Consider the following 16,114-nt stretch of genomic DNA (forward strand, 5'->3'; position numbering starts at 1 on the left):
ATTTGCTCTGCCACTTCTGCCTTCATTCAGGCTTAAGCAAGTGGTGGTGACTTTGGAAAGACAAGGAGAGAAAAGGAACAAAAACCGGAAAAGAGTAAAACTAGACTGGGAGGTGGGCAGCCAGGAGGTTTGGGCAAGTTCAGAGTGCAAAGTACTTTTATACATGTACATGCACATTATATTTATAATGCTAAGAGGTATGTAGACTGTAAAATACTATTTCAGGAAAGAACTGATATATTAGTAAGAAAATAAAATTTCTAACTAGGTGGTATGGATTCAGGTTTCTCAGATCGATTAATACCATTACCCCTAACTGAGTAACCGTAGGAAATTATAGAATCTGAGATAATCACTGTCTTTCTACTTCTCTGACTGTCCTTCATGATTAAATAAGATCATGATAAGTTTGAAAACACTTTGTGCATGCTCATATGCTGTATACATGTTTTTATTGTTTTTATACTGTTAATTCTTTGCCCTTCACCTGAAGTATTACCTACCTGAAACTTCATCAAGAGGAAAAAACGTGTACTCATGAACATTCACATTATGATTAAGAGAACGTAGAGTTAAATGGCCAACTTAAATAGGGCCAATTTGGCTCTCATCCCTAGGCTTTATAAAAGAGACAGTGGCAGCCTTGTGGGTGATGGGAATGTGGACCTAATTACTTATTTAATTTAATTATTCATCCCTTTAACCCCCTTTAAAACTTGACTTTTTTAGGTCAGTTATATAATGTGTGTACTCATGGTATTTCTGAGTGAAAAACCTCGTTAAATAGTTACTTTAAAAAGTCGATATATTCATAGTAATAAGCTTGGTTTGTGTCTCTTTGAGGCTTATGGTCTTCAACTTCTGACCAAGTTAGTGAAGGGTTGCTATAACTACCAGATGGCAATCTTCCCTGATCCAGTGTTAGATGCCAACAGACTAATAACAGAATAGATGTAAGCAGAATTCAAGCACAGCATTTGAAGTATAATTTAAACTGTTCATCTAGCAAATTTAATATAAAGAGGGTAAGTTGAACACATTCATGTTACCGTACAGTTGTTTGCTTCTCAGGCAATCCCAGAATGCATCTTTGATTTGTGTTCCATGTAAAATGCTGGGTACAAGAATATCTTGCCAAGTGCCAGTTTGAAATTTACTTGGGATCCATCCAGCTGGCAGTTCAGTTGTACTAATTAGATGGGCCCATTGCTGGGGAACGGGATTTCATAGCAGAAGCAGTGTTCTTGAAGCACAATTAAAAATAAGTTAATTTTTAATCTAAAAATTCTCATAAGTGCTACATTAAATGTATATAGTACAAGCATTATGTATATAGTGCAAATACTTCATGCATTTTTGTAAAAAATAAATAGCAGGGACAATAAATTCATTGTACTATACTCAGTTGCTTTTAATTTCTATTTTGAGTGCCTAAGATTATAACTTGCTTCCTCTATTAATCTCTATGAACAAGAGATACTGAAGGTGCAGGTGGGTTAAACCAGATAAACACCAGCAGGGAGCTAGCTTTCTTTGTAGAGTAAGCGATACATTTACATTGTTTAAGGTAAGCAGGTAGATTGACCTAGTCAGAGACAACTTGGTACAAATGAAAAGGATTATAGGTGAGGGTTAGACCTGAAGAACTAACATGGTTCCTTTTAAACCTCAAGATTGACCCTTTAAAAGTGTAATATACTGTCATTTTTACATGAAAAAACCTCATGACCCAGAGTAGCATTTCCTACAGTATGTTCTTTTGGTCATTAGGTCTAAGAGATTTCCCAGGAAAAAATATTTTGGGAAACTACTTTCTGTACCCTCTTGAAAAGGTTCATAATGCACGTTAACATAGCAAAGACTGAGAAGTACTGCTGTTAAGAACTGGATTTGCCTTTTTTTGTTAAAACTCAGTGTTTCTCAAATATGTCACTAGACCATAGAAATCAGTCCGTCTAGTTCCATCCTGTGGAACTCCTGTTTCTTAGAAAACTCTTAGGGAAAACAGTTCCCTTTAAGTAATGAGTTAACAGATCTCACAGTTTATTCTCATTACTCTTTTTTTGAACAATTACAATTAAATTTGGTAGTTACAAATATCTCATCCTGTGGGATAGAATGCTTGTGTTTTAAAATCAGTACTTGTGAGGCTGTTTTACATAGAAATATTAATTTATAATGGAGTATGAATTGATATATTTTGGGGCATTTTGGTGCTTTTTGCAAATATTGTCATTTTGTTTCCAAAAACAAAATGATGGACCAGATAATTTCTCTAGCAAGCTATTTTATAATTATATATTTTAAATTATATATTTTCAAGAATAAAATACAATGTAATTATTTTAAATTCAACTATTAGATTAAAAATGTTTTAGTAGTATTAAACTAGTCTGTAATTGTTTTCATTTGCACTGAAAGGAAACCTGAAGATTTTGGTAATCCAAGATACTGTCATTTAATCAATTACATTAAATGAGCTTTTTTTTTTTTTTTTTTGTTGAGACAGAGTCTCACTTTGTTGCCCAGGCTAGAGTGAGTGCCGTGGCGTCAGCTTAGCTCACAGCAACCTCAGACTCCTCGGCTTAAGCGATCCTACTGCCTCAGCCTCCCGAGTAGCTGGGACTACAGGCATGCGCCACTATGCCCGGCTAATTTTTTCTATATAGATTTTTAGTTGTCCATATAATGTCTTTCTATTTTTAGTAGAGACGGGGTCTCGCTCAGGCTGGTCTCGAACTCCTGACCTTGAGCAATCCACCCGCCTCGGCCTCCCAGAGTGCTAGGATTACAGGCGTGAGCCACCGCGCCCGGCCTAAATGAGCTTTTGAGACTCTCAGTCTAGACAGTGATACTCTAAGGATAAGCAAATTACTTATCTCTACCAAAGCCTACTATTTATATTCTCTAACTTGAATATACATCAAGGATTTTAAGCATTTCTTGCTTTCCATGAATTCCCTAAAACTGACATCTGAGAATATTTTTTAAAAATGTTATAACTAAATGTGGCTCCTGAATCATCCCCAGGTAGTAAAATTGGAAAGTTGTGTCATTTTGTGAGTAATAGAAAATACTAAGTATAGACAAGCTAAGTGTAAGCCAATGTATAAATTAAGTCAATTAAACCAAAAAAGCTTAACCAGCCATTTTTCAGGTTTTGGGACATATAATGTATAAATGTAACCTCCTACCAGAATAGAAATAGTTCGCTTGCCATTAACCACCAAACCAACTCATGAGATAATCTTATTTTCAGTTGTATTTGGAAAACCATGTATGTTAGCTTTGGCTTACCATTTGCTGAATAACTAAAAATAGGCATGTTTAATGCTAAGTAGTATTTATGACTACACCATCAAACACCAAATGGAATTTTGAGGGAGGGATTTTTTTCATACTGAATAGAAAATATTTTTTTTCCTTAGTGTTATGTTAGATGGTGCAAGATCCTTAAGGTAATTATCTCATCCATTTATCATATCATCATCTGAGTGCCACCTTGCTGCTATATCTTCATATTCCCTCTCCACCTCCATCCCCAGCCCCACCAGCATCCCATGTTTTAAAGGAATTACAGGTGATAGGAAATAAACTCACTAGAACAGTCTTTATCCTGAAGGATATTATTAGTACTTGGTGAGGAAACCTAAAGAGTGATAACTGACTCCACCAGGAAGGAACAGCCCAGCAACGGAAGTAGCATCAAAAGCTTTAAACCCAAGCTAGACTAGCTGACTAAACAGAAATTGCACTTGTGGAGCTATGTCAGCTGCATGTATTAATAGTTTGACCCTGTCTCCTTTCTACCCGTGATAGCATGAATCCTTTTAGGCTGGTGGTTCTCTGACTTTAGCATGCCTTGGAAGCACCTGGAGAGCTTGTTGAACCATAGGTACCCCACACTTTAATTCCTTACGTCTAAAGTAAGGCCCAGTAATTTGCATTCTAACAAGTTCCAGCTGATGCTATTGGTCTAAGACCAATTTGGAGACCCCCTATTTTTAGACTACAAAATCTTTTTGAATCTTCTCTTTTCCTTTCTGTCCCTCATGCCCCCACCATCCCCATCAAAGCTTGTCATCTTCGGCTATGGACTGTCCCACACACTCTTTTCTTTTAGCTTTTGCTACATTGGTTCCCTCCATTTTTTTTTTTTTTTTTAAACTACAGCAGGGCAGCATTGTACCATGGAGTCAATGTTCATTATTATAACGGGACAATATCTTTACAGTCTTGGAATTCTATATACTTTCTTCAAGTTGTGATATTTCTCATGTGAGCATCCCTTTTCATAGTTTAAAAAGTGTATCTTCCTTTTAAGATTGTCATGTTTCCATTTTTAAATAGATGCTTTCACTCTCTGAGGTACTGACATATATGTGATCTTTAAAATTCTTGTTGGCCCTTTAAGGCATGGGAATAGTGTTTCATAGAGGGGTGTGCAGATCTCTCTCCAGCAGTAGAAAGTAGTGTTATGACTAGCCCTCTGGAGTTAGAATTTAGGTGAAGAGAAGGAGAATATCCCTCTTTAAGCAACTGTTGCTTTAGCCACAAATAATACAACTTCTTTTCTTTATCTGAGTCCTGACGTGGGCCATAGTTAACCAGACTAGTACTTTTGGCTTCTCACAAGTAGTCAGGTTCTAATTTCTGAGCGTGAGTAGGTGGATTTTCTGGCAAATGGAGAGTTATGGGAGCATTAGGTGCAGCATAAGAAAGTAAGAAAATGGGCCGGGCGCGGTGGCTCACGCCTGTTATCCTAGCACTCTGGGAGGCCGAGGCGGGAGGATCGCTCGAGGTCAGGAGTTCGAGACCAGCCTGAGGAAGAGCGAGACCCCGTCTCTACTAAAAAAAAAATAGAAAGAAATTAGCCAGGCAACTAAAAATAGAAACAAAAAATTAGCCAGGCATGGTGGCTCACGCCTGTAGTCCCAGCTACTCGGGAGGCTGAGACAGTAGGATCGCTTGAGCCCAGGAGTTTGAGGTTGCTGTGAGCTAGGCTGATGCCACGGCACTCACCCTAGCCTGGGTAACAGAATGAGACTCTGTCTCAAAAAAAAAAGTAAGAAAATGCTAGTTGGAAAGAATTGCTCATGGACCTTAGGAGTTATCTAGTTCAGCTTTCTCATTTTACAGGGCAGGAAATGAAACATTTCCTTGGGCTTGCCAAGGTCGGATAGACAGTCAATCACAGATCACTTGTCCACTGTCTCTGTCTTACCTCGAGGCTTCTGCTGTTCTTTGACACTGGCATGAAGGGAAATTTTGTGGCACAGTCAGGTAGTGACCAGCCACATAGTTCAGCTTCTTAAGAAATTAACTGCATGAAATATTTATTTTAAAAATTTTAATGTTTTGGTGATTTAAAATTTATGTAAATTGAAAGAAGACACTGCCATCACATATAGTGTGTACATTCAGCACTATTTATTTTTTTAAATGTTTGTTTCTGACTAAAAATAAACTCATAAGATATTTGGAAAATACAGAAACAAATTAGCAAATAAAAATCAGGAATAAAGCACCACCCAGAGATAGCCTATTATATTAGGATAGGCTGTCTGCTTATAAACATTCCAGAATTCAGTGACTTAATGCAGTGGCTTACTTTTCACTTATGTGCAGTTTAGTGTGGATTAGGTGGAGGTGGAAGAGGGTTTATCTTGGGATCCAGGCTCGTCCATCTAGTGGCTCCCAACACCCAGAACCTTCGAATCCTTCTCTGGATCTTGGATCTTTTACAACCAGCCAGTAAGTAAAGAAAAAGACCTTGGAGGAATCCATAGAAGGTTTTAACAACTAGAGTTCAAACCTGGGACAGTAGTATAAAAACAATTTTGTATCCTGTTTTACTAAAATAAAGCATTTATTTAACATTTGTCCCTAATCATTGAATATTAGAATATTATGCAGCCCTCACAAACTCTCATTATTAACTGTTGTTTTTGTTTGTTTGTTTTTTTTTTTTTTGAGACAGAGTCTCACTCTGTGGCCCAGGCTAGAGTGAGTGCCGTGGCGTCAGCCTAGCTCACAGCAACCTCAAACTCCTGAGCTCAAAGGATCCTCCTGTCTCAGCCTCCCAAGTAGCTGGGACTACAGGCATGCACCACCATGCCCGGCTAATTTTTTCTATATATATTTTTAGCTGTCCATATAATTTCTTTCTATTTTTAGTAGAGATGGGGTCTCGCTCTTGCTCAGGCTGGTCTCGAACTCCTGAGCTCAAACGATCCGCCCACCTCGGCCTCCCAGAGTGCTAGGATTACAGGCGTGAGCCACCGCGCCCGGCCGTAACTGGTGTTTTTAAAGGATGTGAAAGATAGCCTCTCTGCCCTAGCTGCTTTTTAAAAACACACTGTCTTGATGCACTCTTTCTGAAGGTTTATATATACACAAGTATATGTTTATATTCTTTGACTTAGTAATCCTACTCCAAAGAATTTACCTACAGAGTACAAATGTGAAAAGTTATATGCACAAGGATAAAAATTATATCTGTAAAGTAGTAAACTAGAAAAAACCTGAATGTGTTTGAAAGGAGCTGGTCAAATTTTGGTAACTATTAATATGTACAATGTTGGAATACAATGCAGCCATTAACAATTATGATTTTTATTTGCTTAGAAAGATGTCACAAGGGAGCTAAGCTGGTTACAGAATAGCATATATAGATGTAAAATTGAGTAAATGAATGTAAGAATATATTTGAATAGATACCTTTATGTATGAAGGATGTTCGTGACAATGTTCATGGTGATTATCTCTGAGTTGGTAGATTTGTGGTGATTTAACTTTTCAGAAGTGTTTCAGTAGTTTTTAATTTTATCAATGAGCATGAATCATTTTTATAAAGTCAATAAAACTAGTAAAATTATTAGGTTAAAAAATAATATGTTCAGGGTTATTTACATATTGATTCACTCAGATGTTCTCTATAATATCTTTTCAACCTCAAAGTTACACATTCTTCTAATTATTATGGGACAAAATTATAAAGTCACATTTGACCTATAGAGGAAGTGCCAATGTAAGAGCTCCGAACTCTGTATGTAATGATTCTTTCGTAATAAGGAGCAGGCTTCAGTGCTGAATTACAATCTTCTGAAATGGGAACCATGTACATTTAGGGATTTGGGACTCTATTTTATGATATATATTCTTGGGCTATTGCTGTGTTCTCTAACTGAATCATTTCTTACAGCGTTATTGTCATGGGTACCTTCTGTTTCATTTACTGCTGTACCCATACCTATCCATTATATTCTTTCTTAGGAAACTGACTTGGTCTGTAATTACAGCTAAAATGTATGGCACCTGAAGTAACTCCAGAAGCCTATAGTCATATCACTTCCCTACTTCTCCTTTCCCTGACCCTTCCTCGCCTTTTAGCAGGTATCCTAATACCTTTGTGGTTCTGCTTTTTAGTATTTGGGTTTTTTTCCTCTAAAAGTTGGTATGTTACCCAAGTTTGAGAAATGTTGCTTCGAGGAATTTCTGGCAATACATAGCAGATGGGTGAAGATAGTTTGATCAAGGAGGTGGGGCCTTTTTTCCTTAAATCATGTGCTTGCTTTCCTGGTGGGCAGAGTTGCCAAGGATGACTGGGTATTTGGACTAGCCTGAACCTCTGCCTTTCAGCTCCTGCCTTTTGCTGCCCTAAAAACTTACAGAAGTCAGGGACCCAAAGTCCACTCTCACCAGAGCCTCTCCCTTACCTTGCATATTGCTTCTGGCTTTGACCCTTCCTAACTCTCCTCCCTTCTAGGGCAATTCTGCTGTTGCTTGCCACACTCAACTACTCCCCCACCTCGTGCTCCACTCCCTCTATAAAATTGCCTCCTGGCTTAAAAGTTCTGCTACCGCAATTTAAGCCACCAGACACTGATTAGGGAAGAGATTGCGTTACTAAAGGAGAAACAATTCTTAAGTACTCTTCAGGTGTGTGTCCAGGGCTGTCACTTGGGTGGAGACCTAATGAGGAAGGAGCATTGTGGCCCCGACCCTGAGGCATAATGCCGAGACAGAGGGACCCAGCCACCTGAGAATACTAGGACATCATCTTTTGAAATCAGTGCCAATTATATGTATCAAAGTGTACACATTACATACTGTGTTGGCTGAAATTATTTCTGGTAAGAAAACATACAGTAAGCGCTCTACTGTTAAAAAACCACGCAAAATATTGTATTAGTTATCTACTGCTACATAACAAATCACGCTAAAACTTAGCAGCTTAAGACAAACATTTATTATCTCAGTGTCTGCATTGGGACTCTGAGCACAGCTTAGCTGGGTGCTTCTGGTTCGGGAGCTTTCATGATGTTGCCGCCAGCTGCTGCCGGGGCTTTAGTCGTCTCAAGGCTTGACTGAGGCTGGAGAAGCTGCTTCCCAGCTCGCTCTTGGTTGTGGGCATGCCTGGTCCCTCATGAGCTGATGGCGGAGAGTGTTGCCACAAGGCCGTCTGAGTGTTCTTGAGATGTGGCAGCTGGCTTCCCTCAGAGCAAGTGGAGATGGGGGAGGAGGAGGACCCAAGATGGAAGCCACAGTTTTTTTACAATCTAATCTTGTAAATGTGCCATCACTTCTGTCACATGCTGTTGCTCTCTCAGACCAGCCATGATACAATGTGAGAAGGGACTGTGAAGAATGCGAATATTAGGAGGATGGAGTCATTGGGGCCATCATAGAGGTCGCCTACTGTAAATACTGATGTAGTATTTAGAGAAATCAGTAGGGAAGTTAATTTTTTTTTGCAGGTTCCCAGCCTTTATCTCATAAAGATTTGTTAGACATTGCTAGTTTGAATGACGTTTAGGTGAGAATGTACTTAGAGGAAAATGTGATGTGGCATTCTCATGAACCTAGTGGAGATAGATTATGTAAGACCTTTGCCAAGACTGAAAGGTAATTAATGAGCCAGCTTACCTGAAACATGACTGAACAGTTTCACACTGTCAAGAATGCACAGCACAGTTTAACCAATTAATATATGTATACCTGTGTAGTAATTTTGATGGTTATTCAGAATTAGGAGTACTTAATTGCAAATTTAAGTACTTATTCCTTTGCAGTATGAAGCAGGTAGTTATTTTATAGTGAAGATTTTATCATGGGGACATTTATATACTATGTTAAGAAATTTGGACTTTATTTTGTGGGAAATGGGGAGCCATTGAAGGACTTATAGGAAGTGGAGTGATGTGGTCAGATTTGTGTTTTTAAAATCTTACTTTGGCTGCAGTACTGAGAGTAAATTGACTGATGCAAGATTGATGGTAAAGAGATTACTAGAATATTCCAGGAGAGAGATTGAGTGCCTGAAATAAATGAGTAGTCTCCAGTATGGAAAGAAAAAGACTGGTCTGAAAGGAAAATCACAAGGAATGATGTGGGGAGTGAAGGTCAGGTTAAAGAAACTCCTACGTTTCTTTCAGGGAGAAAGAAAACTGGGACAAAGATTGCTCTCTCTCTTGTCCTCCCCTCTCCCTCTCCTCTCCCCTCTTCCCCGCAATGTATGGGTGATAAGAATTTGACTTTTCAACATGTGAAGGTTGAGATACTTGGATAGCAGTAGGAGATTTCAAGTGGGCAACTGGACATAGACCTGGAGCACAAGCAGTTTCACAGGACTAGAAATAGAGATCTGTGAGTTAATGACAGGAGAAGTGAAAGTTGAAGTTTGGGAAGCAGATGAGGTTGTTCAAGGTGAATGTGCAAAGTGAGAGAAGTACGCCAAGGACGGAACTTTGTTGAATACCAAGGTATAAAATCATCCTTTTTATAGCCACAATCCAGACGGAGAAAATGCCAGGGTAGGGATCCATTTCAATCCCAGCGCTGTTTGAGCTTTTGTTGAATGAAGTACCAGACTCCTGTGTGACTTTGAACAAATCATTTAACATCTCTGAGCCTAATTTTCCTCATCTGTAAAATGAGGGTGTTGGTTCAAATTGGCAGTTCTCAAACTTTTCTGCTGGATTATGTGTAATGAAGGGTGTTCATGTGCATGGGCCATTTGCACACATGTGCTCAGAATTATGGGCAATTTCCACTGGTCTGGTGCTCTGTCATACAAGTACAAGCAGATGAAAGTTATGTTGTTATAAAGATAGCCTTGAGTCTGCTCTGTTATATATTTCAAAAAACAAATAGTTCACAAATTTGAGTGCTTAATCAGCAACAAGTTTCTTGCAATGGATACCTCACAGTTGATAGGCGTGTACCAATGAAACCATACTTAAAACTCACAATCCAGTTAGATCACTTCTTCAACTCTTGGGATCACAGACCCCCTTTGAGAACTGATGAAGGCTATGGGCTCTCCTCAGAAAACCTCGTGGGTAGTTTTTTTGTATTTGAGAGAATTCAAATTAAATGCTCTGAAATTTATCCTTGACATCTCTTGGGATCCACGACCCTATGTTAAGAAATTCCTTATCTCTAATAGATAAAAATCCCCTTTTTGAACATTTTATGACTTTGTTGCAAAACGAGACCTCATTCTTTGAAAATATACTTTGTGATTAGATCATTATAGGAAAGGAATTACATAGTAGTTTTAATTTTTACCTAGTGGTGTTTTTTAAGGGCATTATTATTGCTTACATCAGAGCTTGCTATAATTAGAAGATAGCCACCTATTCTGTGGGTAAACTAGAGCCACATTAACATTAAGAAAAATAAGGTGATGATATTTTGGGCTGGATGATTAAAAAAAATAAGGTGATTTGAAGCATAATTATATTAAAACATTAACTTAGTTATTTTAAACTAACATTCTATACTATCTTCTTGGGGGTGAGGGGACAGTGAGAGCAGTGGCAATAAGGTAGCCAGAAGGTGACAGAGAACCTAGGCATTTAGGAGGCTTTACTGGCACAAAAAAGTTTTGCTTGTCAAAGTTAGTCTTGCCCAAGTGACTTGGAGGTGTTTAGGAGTATATGTTAGGTGAGCTGAGAAATAATCCTGTAAATCTTTTTACAAAAAAATACCCCTCATACATAGCAAGACCCCGTCTCTACAAAAAACTTTTTAAAAATTGGCTCAGTGTGGTGGTGTGCACGTAGTCCCAGGACACTGAGGCAGGAGGACCACTGGAGCTCGGGAGTTTGAGGTTGCAGTGAGCAATGGTCGTACCACTGCTCTCCAGCCTGGGTGGCAGTGAGACCATGTTTCTTAAAAAAAAAAAAAATGAAAACAAAAAACCCTCATGCTTTAAAAAGAGAAAAAAATAATTCATTTAAAGTAATGCTATTTTAATCATGAGATATTCTGTAATAACGAATATGGATTTTGGTATTACCTAGAAAAAATTAGAATTGGCTCATTTAATAAGATGTTAATAACAATCTTATTAACAACCGAGTTTTTTCTGGTGCCTTTTTCTCATCGGATTTTTTTTTTTTTTTACTTCTTAGACTTGGGAACCAAATCTAATTCTCTTGATAATTACAAATAAATACTACTTCAACAATTTACATCCTCTAGTTATTTCACGAGAAAGTTTCCACTAATGGTAAAACAGTTTGATTTTATTCCTTGTCTAAAATTATATACACATCTATAGTGAACTTATTAATGTCTTTGACAAAGGATATACAGTGGGGAAAGGACAGTCTCTTCAATAAATGGTGCTGGGAAAATGGGATATCCATTTGCAGAAGAATGAAACTAGACCCTTACCTATCTCTAGCCATATAAAAAAGTCAAATCAAAATGGTTTAAAGACTTTAAATCTAAGACCCGAAACTATGAAACTGCTAAAAGAAAACACTGGGGAAATTCTTCAAGACCTTGGTCTGGGCAAAGACTTTTTCAGTAATACTTCCAAAGCACAGGCAACCAAAGCAAAATTAGACAAATGGGATCACATCAAGCTAAAAAGCTTCTGCACAGCAAAGGAAACAGTCAACAAAGAGATAACCCACAGAATGGGAGAAAATATTTGTAAACTACCAGTCTGACAAGAGATTAGTAACCAGAATATATAAGGAGCTCCGACAACTAAATAGGAAAAAATCAAATAATCCAATTAAAAGGTGGGCAAGAGATCTGAACATACATTTCTCAAAAGAAGACATACAATGGCCAACAGGTACATAAAAAAATGCTGAACATCATTAGTCATCAGAGTAATGCAAATCAAAACTATAATGAAATATCCTCTTACCCCAGTTAAAATGGCTTTTATCAAAAAGGCAGTAACGAATGCTGGCAAGGATGTGGAGAAAGGAGAACCATCGTACACTGTTGGTGGGACTGTATTACAAATTAGTGCAACCACTATGGAAAACAGTATGGAGGTTCCTCAAAAAACTGAAAATGTGACTACCATGTGACCCAGCAATCCCCCTATTGGGTACATATCCAAAGGATAGGAAGTCATTATATCAAAAAGATACCTGCACTCCAATGGTTATTAAAGCACTATTCACAATAGCCTAGATTTGGAGTCAACCTAAGTGTCCATTGACAGATGAATGGGTAAAGAAATTGTGGTACATATACACAGTGGAATATTACATACCCACAAAAATGAAATCTTGCTATTTGCAGCAACATGGATGGAACTGGAAAACCTGTTAAGTGAAATAAGCCAAGCACAGAAAGACAAAACTCGCATGTTCTCACTCATACATGGGAACTAAATATTAAAAACAACTGATTTCATGGAGACAGAGAGTAGAATGATGGTTACCAAAGATTGGGAAAGGTAGCGGGGAGGGGAGGATAAAGTGGGGATGGTTAATGGTGCAAAAATATAGTTAATTAGATAGAATGAACAATATTTGATAACACAACAAAGTGACCATAAACAACCGTAAGTTAGTGTATACTTTAAAAGAACTAAAAGAGTAGAATTGGAATGTTCTTAACACAAAGATATGTTAACTGCCTAACATATCTTTGGCATTTTGATGGTATCTTTGATGGATACCCTGATTACCCTGTTTGATTAATTCAGATTGTATGCTTATATCAAAACATCACATGTACCCTATAAAGATATATAGCTATTATATACCTATAATAATTAAAAATTAAAGTATACACATACTAGAGAAAATTTAATTTTGATCTAAACAAATTTTTAAAACTTTCAGGAAAAACATAGAATGCATATTTTTCTACTTCAGAGTTTTAATGGCTCACTTTTTATTTTTCATGAATTATCATGTATTTCAGCTTTTCACAAATTACATGTACTGGGCTAGTAATGATTTATCCTGGTTCAGTGATCAAGAATATTGACTTAAACTTATTTCCAGGTCATGGAATAGCCTAGGGAGGACATAATAATTCTGTTTGTGTTCTAATTACATGCTGGAGCCCTTGGTGTGGGGAGTTGTTGGGCCAGTCACATTTTCACTTGAACTGCTTGGTCTTTGCAGGTAGATTTATCTTCCTACCGTTCTTCTTTTTTTTCTCTTGTAGTAGTTGTAACTTTATGTTAGCTTGTCTTGGTCTTTAAATCCAGATGACATTTTTCCCCCCCTTGAACTAATTTTAGGTATTAAAAAACAATAGGATTAATATATCCGTCAAAATTTTTTGATATTTTAAAGTAATGTAATCGAAACTTTTCAAATGTGCACAGGTATATTTTTGAAAGACTATTTCTTTTGAGCTATATCTCATTTAATGTTCTTTAGGCAAAGCTTAATTTATAGTGTAAAGAAATTGATTCTCCCTCGTGTTTTCTGGTTATTTTTACAACCCAATTTTTTTTTAAGTGTAGCTGATTTTTTTTTAATGACTTTCTACCTTTACTATGAAAGTTATATTTGAATATTTCTAGATATTTCACTCACCCATTTAATGGTTAACTTACCCATCATGCTTTTTTATTCTTATTTTTCAACCAAGAATGAATAGCTTGGTAAGAATGACATGATAAAATGAACATACGTTTCTTTGAGGTGGGGGAATCACTTTTAGAGCCACATTTTCCCACTGATTGGAAAATTGTAAAAGCTACATTAGTCCCTTGAAACTAAGACGTTATTTTCAAATTATTACATCAGGACTCTAAATACTTCATTTCAGTAAATACAGGGTGTCCCAAAAGTCTCCATACAAAGGAAAAATTTTGTAAATGTATATTTAGCTACAATTTCCCATTTTCCCTATGTATAATGGTTTTTGGAACACCGTGTATTTTAATTCTTGCTGGCACTAAACACTATAGGGGATAAATAAAAAATAGATCCTTTCTTCAAGGAATATCAAGACAATGGAGAAGATATGCTGTATACTCAAGTAACTACAATGGAAAGTACAAAGTGGTCAGAAAGTACAGATTAAGGGCTATGGTGGCTTGAAGGAAGGACTGTTTTTTGAGAGGAGTGAGAGAATTGGGGAAGATACTCTTATGAGTTTTATGATAGAATTTATTGAATACTTAGAAATAGGAAACTTCTAGTTATATTAATATAAATGAGACTTTATGAGTTTGAGTATATTTTTTTAGGAAAGCTTATGTGAGAACTTACACTATTGTGTCTTCTGGCCTATTAGACCATTGGCTCCTTGACAATAAGAACCGTATATTTTTATCTTTGTGTTTCTAGAACTGCATACTTGATTGACACTTATTAGGTGATTTTTGAGAAAAATGAGTCAATTAGGAACCTAGAAATTTCTGTACAAAATCAGACAAGCATTTTATATAGTGTTCTAATATAGGTGCTGCCTTCTATACCGTGAGCTTCAAAACATTACAAGTATTCATAGAACATCCCTAGCTTTCATAAGTAGCCAGTGAAATTTTTATTTCAGAGATAGTGATGTCATGGGGAGAAGAACAGATATACTCCTTCAAAATAAAATTGTAAACTAACAGAAGTAAAATGTGTCAAAAGAATAGGTAGCAGAGTCTTCAGATTTTTCCCATGAAATTCAATAATTAAAAATGGAACTGTGTGATTTACACTTTGAAACTAGGTAACGTCATGATCTTATCAAATGCTGTTTCTAAAAGTGTTGTACTTATAGTAAAATATATGTGTATTTATAGTAACTATCCATAGTCAAACCTCAAAATAGAATGCTATGTGCATTTGGCAAAGATTGGATTTTGACTGCAATCTTACCAGTGGAATCTTACTGTAAAGCAGTCCGAGGCCTGAGGAGGGACATCAGCTATTCAGGTGGAGGGAACTAGCTGATTGCTTTCCTTTGAATACTTTTTCCAGTACACATAGTTTGAAATAAAATACCCATGGTGAAAGAATAGAATGTTTTAGGGTTCTCTATTGCATTTTTTTAATCACTTTTGAGCTATTCATTATATCAAGGATTTGTACAAATTTTATCTATTTACAATTGACCCTTGAACAACATGGGTTTGAATTGTGCAGGCTCACTTATATGCAGATCATTTTCAGTAAATATATTGGAAAATTTTTTGAAGATTTGTGACAATTTGAAAAAACATGAACTGCATAGTCTAGAACTATAAAAAATTTTTTTAAAGGTACGTCATGAATATATAAAATATACGTAGATACTAGTCTATTTTATCATATACCACCATAAAATATACATAAATCTATTATTAAAAGTGAAAATTTATTAAAACCTACACAAACACTTACAGGCCAGATGTGGCACCATTTGCAGTCAGAAGAAATGTAAATAAATGTAAAGATGCAGTGTTACATCATAACCGCATGAAATTAACTCTAGTACATACTGTACTACAATAATTTCATAGCCCACTCCTGTTGCTGTTGTGGTGAGCTCAAGTGTTACAAGTATCAGCTTACAAAGCTGTATGATGCTAATCATCTCCAGGTGAGCAGTCCATCTTTCTAGTAAATTGTATATTGTAGGAAAAAGTGATTTCTCGCTGTTTTTGCATATTTTGCATCATGCTTAGTGCAATACTGTAAACCTTGAATAACACCGTGGGACCCATACAAAGTGCCACTAGTGATGCTGGAAGTGCTTCCAAGAAGCAGAGAAAAGTCATGATATTATAAGAAAAAGTTGACTTGCTTGATATATGCCATAGATTGAGGTCTGCAGCTGCAGTTGACTGCTGTTTCAGACACATGATGCATCTTGTAAACAAATAATGTAAACTTATGGTATCGATAAATATAGTACA

The 16,114-nt window shown here is 36.7% G+C and overlaps 1 protein-coding gene across 6 annotated transcripts in view; it reads left to right on the forward strand.

Annotated features, from left to right (window-relative positions):
* ADD3 (adducin 3) overlaps window positions 1-16,114 on the forward strand; it is a 125,277-nt gene that overhangs the window by 25,694 nt on the left and 83,469 nt on the right. The gene's annotated exons all lie outside the window — the stretch shown is intronic.

This window comes from Eulemur rufifrons, chromosome 28, assembly GCF_041146395.1.
Source record: "Eulemur rufifrons isolate Redbay chromosome 28, OSU_ERuf_1, whole genome shotgun sequence".
Classification (NCBI taxonomy): domain Eukaryota; kingdom Metazoa; phylum Chordata; class Mammalia; order Primates; family Lemuridae; genus Eulemur; species Eulemur rufifrons.